The 12041-nt window shown below is 37.8% G+C and overlaps 1 protein-coding gene across 3 annotated transcripts in view; it reads right to left on the bottom strand.

The window, feature by feature from the left end:
• The window catches only part of GABRB2 (gamma-aminobutyric acid type A receptor subunit beta2), a 137611-nt gene that overhangs the window by 77780 nt on the left and 47790 nt on the right, over positions 1–12041 (bottom strand). The window lies entirely within an intron of this gene.

The following is a 12041-nucleotide window of genomic DNA, read 5'->3' as shown; positions in this document are numbered from 1 at the left end:
TGATGCAGAGCTGACACCCTGTTCTCCTAACTGGCATCACACCTTCAGAACAGAGGATAATAGAGTGTCACACTAGGCCTGAACTGTCACTGTCTTTTAAAAAGCACTTTGAACATCATGTTTTCCAGGGCTAGTAAGAGGTGCTGAACAACAAAGAACTGTGAGGAATAAAACTTTTCACTTTTCATCCCTGTCTAAACTAACAAGCAAAATGAATCCTGATACCCTGCTCATTTCTCTCAACTAAAACAGAATTTTAAAAGTCTTGAAGTATAAGGATACTTTATTTCTATAAATAGGGGGTTAGTTTAGGGGTTGTGCCAAGGCCATAATATTACATTTGCTGCATTCTCACTCTACGTTGCAGGAGTGTGAGATTCAGGATTCTAGGAGTGATATTCAGCCCAGCAGTTTATCAGTTTGGCCATCACACATCTCACATCACACAATCTGCTGAGCCAATACTTGACAAAGCAAAACAAAATCCTGTTTTTACAACGTATTGCACCAACAAATATAACTTAATAAAAAGGTCATACAAGTGCAAAAAACTGCTTCACCAATGTTTTTTTTTCTTTCATATGGATAAGTAATAATTATCTCTGCCTATCTGAAGTTTGAGTATTTCATCTACTAGTCATGAATTTTCTAATTGCTTTATATTGATGTAATATCCATACCTTCCTCTGAACAAATTACTACTGAAGTTCTGTAATATCTGTAATGGCAGGTAATATTTAATAGTTAACATTTAATATTTATTTTCATTCTTGACATTAAACAATAACTACTCTCCATGCTCTTTTACTTGTCCTCAGTTTTGTGGGGTAGTGTTCCCCACTGTTAACAATTTCAGTGCCTTGGTTCAGTCTTACCCCTATTTCTAAAACCAGGACACAGCCAATTTTCTTAGCAATCCCATAAATCATAAATATAGATTGTACTGAAATTAAAGCCATATTGAAATAAAATGGAAAGATGAATCCTAATGAAAATTAAATGAGGTGAACCAGGGAAGATGTGACCAGATAAGAGAGCTGGGATGGGAATCTATCTCCTTCAATACCAGAAAAATATCTTCAGTACTCATGGAAACAAAATACTAATACAGAAAAAGAACCCCAAAAAGTGCAAATAAACAAAACTAAAGAAACTACCAAAACACTTACCATAATACCCCAGTATCAGATTCTGAGATATCCCTACACATAATCTTCCTTACAAGGCTTTCCTTAAGTGTTCAGTTATAAAAAAAGAAAGAGCACCATGATACAAGCTTTGGGTCTGTCCAGTTAAATCAGAGGAGCAGAAAAGAGATGATGACTGGAGGCCTGACTTAAATGGCAAAGTGCAGCTGCAGTTGATTTGCATGAGTGGGACCCCACCTGCAGCATCGGGGTAACCTCCAGAACCACCTGTGCAGGGAAAGGTTTCCTCCTAATCCTTGTCTACAAACATCTCTATACCCTCAATCAGATTTCAATTTCTTCTAAGATTGTAACTTACATTTCTCAGGTTTTTATTTAACTATTTCTTTAAAAAAATCATAATTCTGAATACTGCAGTATATGCACTTGGAAATTACTCTAGGACCCTTTGAAGCCGGGCTAAGTTTTTTTGTATTTGTATTATTACAGACATATATAACTGCAAAATAAAAATACCTTCCTGAACAACAGCATTCAACATTTGATCCATATCCTTCAGTTTTAATAATGGGCAAAAAATTTACTTGAAATGATAGTGTGAGTGCTTTATAACATAAAATCAGCTTGCATTAGAAGATGAAGACAGAAGGCTATGAAAAAGTAATCTTGAATGTATTTTCAGTACCTCTTGCCTCAAAAAGAAACAAAGCACTCTGGTTGAGAGAAGGGGTGGATGTTTCTTTAACACATGGCAGTGTCCTTAGAAAATTCTTTTTCAGATAAATATTGCAGCTCTTGAATGCATTTCTGGAAGGCATAGCAAAGTTACATGGAAATGACTAATGGCATATCTTTCCTATAGCTACTCTACCACCTCTTTAAAAATCCAACAGCAACAAAAGTCATCTCCTCTCTGCTGCATGTGTCATTTCTGCAGCAACACTAATGCTGTGAAACAATATTCAAAGGCATTTCAGGATAACCATTATGGAATATTTGTACATTCCAACCGTTGGTGCTTTGGGACCCCCCTGGAGAAGCAGCCCACAGATTGGTGTTTAAAGATGCACAGTGTTTTACTCTCAGTTGTTTGCAAGAATAAGATACACCCTGGGATGGAACTATGAAATAAGCTCCTGTTGTGTGTAATGAAAAACAGAAGGAGAGAGGGGTGAATATTCAGTATTTGCCTCCTTGCCTTTGTCTTGTTTTCCATCTCATGCACTGATGGTCATCTCTGCTTTTTACAGGGAGAACCAAAGGGAAAAGCCATGAGCCTTCTTCTAGAGAGTGAATGATACAGTGAGAACACAGGTGATGATATCACCCTGGAAGGATAGAGCTTATCAGCAAGGTAAATTATCAGCAGGTAAATTATCACAATAATTTACCTCCTCAGCTGAACACAAACTAATGGCCTGCAGTCATCTAAGCTCTTTCCAAGTAGTTTTTCATTGCCTGAAATTTGTAATATTTCAGTAAAAATATCTATGAGGTAGACTGTAACAAGCTTTATGATTACAGTAAATTAATGTTTCTTGGTTTCTCACATCAGCAGTATTCCAAATTTTGTTGTGAGTGTTTCTTCCTATGCGGTATCAGTCATATTGCCTTGTTAAGGTACAAGAGTATTATTTTAAGGCACACATCTTGGTTTTAAGTTAAAAAACTCCAAAGCTACAAAGATGTATTGCTGATAGCTAATTTTTGCTGGCATTTCTACCAGTTACAAACACTGTTAAAACCTGTAGAACAAAGAAAGTTCACCATTGCAAAGAAGAAAAAGAGAGCACAGAATTTGTGGATGTCAACATTGTGATAAAGAACATTTTCCTTCTTATTCCAATATTTCTGATGGTTACCCAGGTATCTCCAAATGGGAATAGGTTCTGGATTGACAGAAACAGCACTCTGAAGTAGGTTAGAAAGTTATGATCCCTGAGAGAGAAGCCAGCCAGATAATGCTGGAGCACTTGCTCCTGACCCTACTCTGTTCCAGTTTGATTAATGCAAATTAAACTGAGATCTCAAAGTGTTTCCCCAACAGCTACATACCCCTGTGTTTCTCCATTCTGACACTGAAGAGGATGCACCACAACATTCTTCAATATATACTGAATAAATTTTCCATTATCACTTTAAATAGGAAAAAAGCAGGATGCAACACCTTCTACAGTAAAGATATCTCAGTCTTGCAGGGATTGTTAAGGTCTATCACTATATTTTTTATGTGAAAACAAATGTTAACTTTATAATCCCCAGTGGCTTTACAACCCTGCAAAGGGCTTTGGGAAAAGGATATTTTTCCACATTAAAAGGTCTTATGCTTTCATATGCCTTTCACTTTTCAAGATAAATTTTTGGAGCAAATATTTTAAAATGTCAGAGTTTTAATAAACAGTCCTGAGACAGCTCCCTGTCAGTGAATGAAAACAAACCCATAAGCTGTAAGTACTTTTTTGGACAACACACATGAGGACCAGGGGGCCATTGTGCAGCAGAAAAATTATTGTATATTTGCCATAGTGGAAAGGGATTGGGATGACTGACACAAGTGCAGGGCTCAATTCAGGGCCCCTCCCTGCAAGGAAGAGGGGCCACAGAGGCATTGGAGCAAGGCCAGAGAAGGGCAGTGGAGCTGGGACTGGGTTTGGAGCAGCACCTGAGGGACCTGGGGGCTCAGCCTGGAGAGAAGGAGCCTCAGGGGAGACCTTCTCCCTCTCCACAGCTCCCTGGCAGGAGGATGTGGCCAGGTGAGGGTCACTCTCTCCTACCAAGCAACAAGCAAAGGGCAAGAGTAACAGCCCAGGCTGAACTAGGAGAGGTGTAGAGTGAGCATTAGCAAAAATTTCTTTACTGTAAGGGCTGTTAAACATGGTAACAGGCTGCCCTAAAGGGGTGGAGTTGCCATTCCTCAAGGGATTTCTAAGATGTGTAGATGTGTCAGCAGCAGCCACCACAAAAAAAAAAAAAAGGTAAACCATTGAAGGATGTCACATGTATTCAATATTCTGTAATTGCTGTGGTTTTTTTAAAAAGTGCTCTCAAAAATGACCCACTGCACCACATGAAGGCAGAGCAAACAGTGACCTCTCAACTCAGAAGCTGAGCAGGATAAGGCACTCTGGCCAACCCTCCCTGGGAAATGCTGAATGTGGACTTAGAGCCATATGTGAGAACCATTCAGGGTCCTGAACATTTGCTTGTTTCTGAGCAAGTGCCAGGAAAGATCACATCCAGAGAACACCAACCCTGGGGACCCTTCCCTGTACTGATGGCACCACCTTGCAACACCCTCTGTGCTGGCCCAGCCATGCTGGGGGAGCAGCCCCCAGGCCAGGGCAGTGGGGCACTGCTGAGGTCCTGCTTGTTCTGACACAAGGAACATGGCTCATGGAGCTCTCTCCTTGAGATGTGATCTCACAGCCTCCTCCTGGCCCTGAGACGTTCTTGCCATCTGCTCGTACAGATGGCACATTCATGTACGTTTTAAAAAAGGGTTTTCCAAACGTTTTCTATTCTCTCTCTTCTCAGATAGTTCTAGACTAGCAGATGCACTAAATGTTCTAGGAATGACTATTCAGAAAAAGAAAAAAAAAATATGATCTTACACAAGTAATTTAGAGGAGGAAAAAATTCTAGTCACTGAGCAGCAAGTAGAAATATCTGCATTATCATCTAAAAATCACTGATAGACACAGCTCTAAATGCTCTTCTGCAGAGGCTTACACACATCCTGAGTCTGGAGAACATACCTGGAAGCACAAACCCCCAGAATTTCTTATAATTTATCCTAGTTTCTTTCCTGCTAAGCAGGACTGAAAACTGTTCAAGGAAGAGCTCTCTTCAATTACTTTGCACAAGAAATTTGAATTTTCAGAGAAATAAAGAAATGGATCCAGGAGATGCAAGAAAAGAGACCCCAACAAACCCCTTACACCTGAGGAGTTTAGGTAATCCTTATCTCTCAGAAAACATTTTACCAATGTTTAAAGTTGAGTAACAAAGTAGGATAAAACAATGGGTGAAGAAATCAGTAATTATCTTCCCAGAAAATGCATTAAAACATAAAGGAAACGTGTCCTGGGTGAAAAAAATTACCCAAACTAGATATTTAACTAGAATAAAAACTAAATCCAAGTACTTACACCTTCAGATAAGACATTTGGTAGGGGAAAAAAACCCCATATTCTTCCATTCAATAAATAGTATTCTACAATGACTTACATTAAAATGTCAAAGAAAAGCTTCATCTCTAAAATCACAACAATTTGAAAGTGATTATGTGTGACCCACAAGAGGTATTATTAGTTCTACAGTGTCCTATATACACACAAGGACCCCAACCCTGTTCCTACTTCTGAGATCCATCAATATGTGCAAGTAGAATTTATACATATACAAATATAATGTATTTGTTTATGAAATATATATCATATATGTAAGCATGTGTTTGTATACACACATTTAGCATCTATCAAGCTGAGTATTGATCAGACAATTCTGAGATTTTTATGTGTGTCCTTCCAACTGGAAAATCTCCCTTCTCAGGGTCACCAACTATTCACTCAAATATGATCAAAGACATTGCAGAAGAGAAATGATAGATTGCTGTAATTCTAAATTATATAAATTATTATATTTTAATTTAAGACTAAATGTTTGATGACCTCTATTTGTTTTTTGGAATATGCAATACCCTTGGAGCAACTTAAACTATTTCATGGTTCTGTAACTGATGGAGTTTCTCTTACTAATAAAGACTAAATGCCACAGTCTGTCTGTTAGGCAATAAAACTCTGAATTCTTTTCACTTCATTGCAATGTAATAATTTTGGATAATAGGGCTTTTAATGGAAAGGATTCCTGTGACTTAAAGCTTTTTTTTTATTAAGCTTAATTGAATTAATTGTTCACATACTAATGACTTAACAGCTACTTCATAAAAAAATAAAAGCAAAAGACCCTTCTGAATACTTATCCCATACTTAAAATCTAATAAAGGGACTGAAATAGAAAGATATCTTTGTTTTCTTTCAGATAGGAGAGATATTTAAAACACAACTATTCTCCCTCCTGCTGAGAAGGAATGGTGAAAAGATGCCATTCCAAATCCTACAGAAAAATGCATAATAATCTATGAGTCTTTAATTGAAAAGAGATATTTATGAGAGTCAATGATGTCCCTTTTTTTCCCTCCCCAGAAATTGCATCTTTCCTAAAACTGGCTCATTTTGTGAATGGGCTGCTATGTAGGGAAAGTGGAACAATGGGATTCTGAGAAAATAAAGCAGATTTGTATCCATAACCCGGCCATCCCAAGGTGCACATGAGGGCTGGCATTTTATAATTCTTCATAATAATGCTTGGCACTTGTGTAGTGTTTTATGGGATCAAAGCACTTTACAAACTAATTAATTAATCTTCACAACACCCCTGTGAGAAGGTAGGTTTTAGTGCTCAATTCACCAAATGGAACAACTGAGCAGAGAAGCTGGATCATTTGTTTCATGCCCAAATCTTCAGTTCACAGATACAGTGTTAATAGAAATAGCAGTAGTTGCATTTCTCCGCTTTATTCCTTGGAACTTACAAAAGAACTATTTGCATGAGAAAGGAAAATAGCATCTGGGCACACCTTGGGCCAGAGCTGATACCTTGTTTATTTAAAACAACAATTAATTCACTTACGAGACACACTGGAATTTAAGTTCCTTTCCTTATGCTGGATCTATATTTTTGCAAGAAAAGAGCCATTATCAGACATGTCCTGCCCCAGGATTTCCAAATAATCAGATTGGGGTGGTAATGATTCCTTGTTAATGCAGAAATTCTTTGTACTTGAAATTCTACATAATTGTACAGTATTCCATTTTTTTCAAGTCTTTGCAACAGCTACATGACTTCAGTTTGAAATGATGTTTTACTACATTTGCATTTATTTCTCCAAGTTCCCAAAAATTTCTTGCTTTGACCACCTGCATACAAGATTTAAGGGCTCTCACACATGTCTGTGTACACTAACAGCCTTGAAAACCTGGACACAGAAATGGAATTAACCTCTTTTCTTGTGCAAGAGTAAACAACTGCATGCCAGACTGTGAATTAGCTTTGGCAAGTGTTGGCAAATGAAAAGTCAGTAATTGCATCTATAGGTGTGAGCACCAGCACAAAAAATTACCCACTTAACACAATGAAAATGCTTTTTCTCAGACTGATATTCTCATGTTCAAACAAGTCATATAAAAACTACTTTTCACCTCCTTTTTGCAATGCCTGTTTATCCAAAATTAACAAAACTTGTACTTTTAATTGGAGAACAGAAAGCTACTGACACTTCAGACATCCTAATAAAAATACACATAATATTCACTTATTTATTTTAACAAACAGCAACACTACTCTGAGATACTGTTGGTGCTATTGATGCTAGAGGGTACCTCATTATAATGTTTATTTCCTCTTCTCCTCTGAGGCTGGACATGGCCCCAGTTGGTGTGAAGGGCTGCACAGCCAAGAGAGGCAAAAATGTGATGGAAGCAGAAACACCTGCCCCCTCGACAGGCATCATGATCAAGAGCAGAGCATCCAAAATAATATATTCTCCCCAAAAAAGAAGTCCAGGTTCTTCTTATCTCTTCTGAAATCCCCAAAGTGAAAAGATTTTGAGAAAATTTTTTGTTTAACATGAATGTGCGTTAAAAGTCCTAAACACCTTCTGTCCAGCTTCTGGAAACATCATATTGCAGCAAAAAGACAAGACAGGTCTGCTGCTTTCTTGCAAAAGATATTTTGGAATAACAAGGGTATTTGAAATATTGCAGGCAGTGCAAAGACTCAATTTTAATTCACAGAATCACAAAATTTTAAGGGGTTAGAATGGATCTTAATAACCATCCAGTCCTAAAACCCTGCCATGAGCAGGGACAGCTCCCACCTGGCTCTTGAGCCCCCTCACACCTGGTCTTGAGCACCTCCAGAGTTCCAGCTAGTACAAATTATTTTATTATTTGAAAACTGAAAAATGGATCTGTACCTCCAAATTATGCTTAGCATTTAATTAAAGTTAGGGACTATCAGAGAAAGAAAACCCCAAAAAGCAAAACAAAAACCCTAACCCCCCAAAAAGACAAACACACCCAAAAAACAAACAAAACCAAATGAGAACAAAAAGAAAAGAGTAGCAAAATAAAGATCAAATGCTTTACTGAAGGGTAGCTGGTGTGAACACTTCACCTCTCAAAGAACGTGGTCTGAGAACTAAAGACATTTGCAAAGTAATTGCTTTTAAAATTGTCCATGGGATTCCACAGACAATGAGCAGCCTTTGAGGAGTTAAACTCCTGAACAAGTCTCATAATGCAACAAAAATGCCCAATGCTGTCTTACCAGAGAAAAATATGGCAGAATATATTTTATTTGAAGAAGTGAAAATTTTCAAGTAGCTGAAACTGAGTGAGCAGACAGCAGAAGGCACAGCTGAGACAACACAAAACAGAGTCATCCAGGACTGTTTAGGATTTTGTGACTCAATGCTGGTAGCAGGAAATGGAGAACAAAGCAAGTCCATCATACACATAATTCTCTCATTTGTGGGAGATTACTGTGTTCCATCAGTCAAACAGGAATTACTGCTGGCTGAGTTGGAGACTCATAGTTGGTAATGCATTAGATGAACCTTGGCAAGTAAAACTGCTGGACTTTCAAAGGGGAAAAGTCTTTAATTTCTAAAAAATTCTCCTCTGTTCTGCTTCCTTTTATTTTCCTTCTGGCTAAAAAGGACAGAACATTGTTTGTATCAGGTGTTCTGTATATATGACATTTTTCTGTAAAAAACACCCACAAACTTCATTTACAGAAAGCATAAAAACATCCTACTGAAGAGATACAAAAGCATACAATGCTCTTGGTCAAATAACTATCAGTTCTCTACCCACTGTCACAGAGCTCTCTGGTGAGGAATATTGGGAGAAGTGTATGCAAGGGTCAATATCTCTGTAAATAGCCTGGTAACAAAACATCTTGGTCTTCAGCCACTTCTTCAACTATTTTTAATCCTTGTATTCTAAACTAAATTTCCCCCTTACTCTGACACATGGCATCACAAGACTCTACAAGCAAAGAGGCAAGTTCCAGAGAGACACCATAACATGGTTACTCAAAAAGCAGTAATTCTAAATTGGCAAGTTTTATTCAACCTATACTGTTTGCTATCCTAGATTTGAATGCCTAAATTTACTGTTCTAAATGTTGTCAAATCACTAATATCCTCTTGCAAGTCATCTTAATTTCCAACATGGTAATTTTCCCTGTAATGACTCTTCATTTAAGACTACATGTTTACAATTTTCTACCATTTAGGTGATTTAAGTATATCATCTACTGCATGTCCTGGTCTTGGCAGCAGTGAATAATTTTCTTGACAGATGGAATATGAAAAAAATATTAAATAAAACATTTTCCCAAAACATAAATAGCTGGCAGTTATCCCTCAGAAATAAAAGTCCTTCTTAACCTAAAAGCAACCAGCAAGTCATGTTCTCTGTAAAAACAAGGTCAAGAATTTAGATATGCCCTTAACTCATGCCCTATGGCAGTGGAGAAGGCAAGCTATGAGGACAACATACCAGCCATTTAGATGTCTCCATCCATTATTAGCCATTTATTATTAGCCATTTCTCTTTTTTTCTCCCCACTTTCAGCAGCAGCATAATCCAGGTGCTCAGAAAATTTCCCCTTAGTCCTTCCTGAAATTCACCTTCCCAACATCAAATCTAATCAGATATGGCATGCACACCATGTATGGGCTCTGCTCACAAAAGCAAAGAGAACAACGTTAAGGGATCACTGCTTGCTGTAGGAAATAGAAATTCAACTGCAGGGACACAAAGAAAGGGATGGTTACATTGGTACTGATAAAATCACTTGCTGTTCAATGGATTTGGTTACAGCAATCAAGGTAAATGCAACCAAATTCACAGCAACATTTATTCATGTGTCTATGTTATGATGGTTATAAGTAGATGTATAGGGAGGTGAAACATTTCAGGCTGATACTTAAAGGGATCTCACCTCAGAAAAATGAATCCCACAGTAAGAATATGTGACTGCAAGTACAAGCTAAAGTAAATTAATGCAGCAACAACAGTAGATTTTCAGAATAAATAGTGATAAGGGGTTTTAGATATGTGAGAAATACAACTCCCTAAGCAGGCATTTTTAAGATGTGGAAATTACTAATAAGCAAGAATTAAATGTCCAGTTATGTGGACATTTGAAATAACAATAAATCCGAGTTGAATTTAGATTAAATAGATAAAGCTACTTAAAGCTATAAAATGAAAACCTTCATATTAGAATGAGATCATTGATTGCCACTTGATCCAGGGAAGGCAAAAAGCAGAATATGGGCAGTCACATAACCCTGGTGTATTTCCACTGGTGCATTTTCCCCATGCAGCCCAGGGGGTTTTAGCCACAAAGACTTTGAGCCCTAGTGGGCTGAGTATGAGGAGCAGGAATCAATTCTACATTTCACAAGGCATGTCTGGGGTTCATTAAGAATCAGACCTGTAAGAAGCAGTTCTCTTCCCATGTCCTCTGTTAAGTCCCTGCTATGTTCCACAGTCCCCAGCCCAGAACAACAAGAACCAGCAGTGCCCTTCACCTCTGTGCTGCCCAAGGACAGAGCTGCCACAGCACTGAGGCAGCTGCAGTCCCCAGCCTTGGGTGACACTCACCCTGCCCCTCGGTACAGTTCACAGCCAGCATTCACCCTGTGCCAGCTCACAGGGCAAACAGCACTCGGGAAATGCACCACGTAGAGCCTTAAAAGAGATTTAAGAACTGATAATCTCAAATGTGAGACTGCTAGGTATGCCAGAAAATTATTTCCTAAAGTCAATTTTTTTGTACCTAGGAAAAAAAGCTGTCTAAATACCTTTAACTCTGGGCCATGCACAAGTCCTACAATAGAAAAAAAAGTCCACTTTAGAATTATTCTAAAACCATTTTGGATAACATGTTGGGATTGCAAGTATTGAGGAAAATAACTCTGGGAAATAAAGGCTCAAAGCATTAATAATGATTCCCCTAATTACATTAAACAGCTTTAAGTGAAGAATAGATACCATTTCACTTTACTGCATCTCATAAGAGATGTTAAAACTGATTTTCTATTTATGCTGAATGAAAAGGAGGAAAGGTTTCACCCAAAACAATCAAGCAGTATCAAGACTGGTGCAGCTTAAAGAAAAGAAACAAACAAAACCCTCAAAACCTTAAACAAAGTATATTTCATGAAAGGTTTTGAGGGTTTTAAGAAACAAACGAGCATCAAAAGAAACTCCCAGAAAACAAAACTTTTTTTTACTTGATTCTTCTGTGGACAATTTTTTGTGAGCTCTACTTACTGTTTACCAACCTTTAAAAAAACCAGAAATTATTACAGATGCTTAAGCACTCAGAATAAAAAATGGCACAAATAGCAAAAAAAGCTAGCATTATTGAAGACATTAAATCTGATATTTATTCCTAATTTATTCTAGAAGAAAATAATAAAGATTATGATTTCAGAATCTTAAATTGAAAACAAACCATTGTTATGCTGGCTCTCACTCCATTAATATAAATGTGTTATGTAGCTGGTTTATATTTCACTTTAAACTACAGCTGCATTTCAAGGAACCAAGTCTCTGTTGGTTCATTGAACAATCAACTCCAGACTTGCTCACAGCCACAGTGCCAGAGCCTGAACTGCTCCCACAGAAAACACAACTGGACACAGCCAACTTTGGTAAACACAATCCCCAGCTCTGCAGCTTTTCCTGTTGTTAACCCAGGCAATGCTTTCCTGCTGTTTTGGTACCTACCCACACAGCACTGGCAGTCACC

The sequence above is a fragment of the Agelaius tricolor genome, unplaced genomic scaffold (genome assembly GCF_023055355.1).
Source record: "Agelaius tricolor isolate 1412-34295 unplaced genomic scaffold, bAgeTri1.0.p SCAF_18, whole genome shotgun sequence".
In the NCBI taxonomy this organism is placed as follows: domain Eukaryota; kingdom Metazoa; phylum Chordata; class Aves; order Passeriformes; family Icteridae; genus Agelaius; species Agelaius tricolor.
This window is presented reverse-complemented; position numbering and strand designations above follow the sequence as displayed.